This window comes from Limulus polyphemus, unplaced genomic scaffold (assembly GCF_000517525.1).
Source record: "Limulus polyphemus unplaced genomic scaffold, Limulus_polyphemus-2.1.2 Scaffold3013, whole genome shotgun sequence".
Taxonomy (NCBI): Eukaryota; Metazoa; Arthropoda; class Merostomata; order Xiphosura; family Limulidae; genus Limulus; species Limulus polyphemus.
In genome coordinates this window covers 5,722-6,446 of record NW_013668623.1, presented here as the reverse complement: position 1 = coordinate 6,446, position 725 = coordinate 5,722, and positions in this window count along the sequence as shown.

The following is a 725-nucleotide window of genomic DNA, read 5'->3' as shown; positions in this document are numbered from 1 at the left end:
TGGTCAGCATGTATCTTTGGAAAAGTACGTTTACAAAGATAGGCATATAAGTTGTTTAACAAGTAAAGTTATAGAATAAAAAACCAAAAAAGGATAAATGTGCACGTTTTCTTGTTTCATCAAAAATCTAAGTCTACTATGTTGTAAACACCGAAGGGAGTTATTTTACAAGTTGACCTGATATGTATATGTCTGATTTAGTTTCACGGACGTTTGAATAATACATCATTCCTAAGCCTCTTCACACAAACGTCTAGAGTTAAAACACGCGTGTAGGGTATTAGCATTGAAATTACACCTAACTGTGATGAGAATGAAATAAGGAAATTTAATTCTATTGTTTCAAAGTCACTTGGGTCACTTGGGTCACTCCTCTGAGACACTAGGTCTGATTGACTAGTAAAGTATTCATATCAGTACCGTTGCGCTCGTTCCAAAAGCATGCATAGAACAAGAGGGTAATAAGAGTCTCGTTAAAGGAAAACAAGAGGGTAATAAGAGTCTCGTTAAAGGAAAACTATATATTGTTGTGCTATGAAATGTAAAACAAAATTTATCGAAGGAAAACTATATAGACATTGTTGTGCTATGAAATGTAAAATAAAATTTATTGAAGGAAAACTGTAAAGACATTGTTGTGCTATGAAATGTAGAACAAAATTCGTTGAAGGAAAATTATACAGACATTGTTGTGCTATGAAATGTAGAACAAAATTTATTGAACG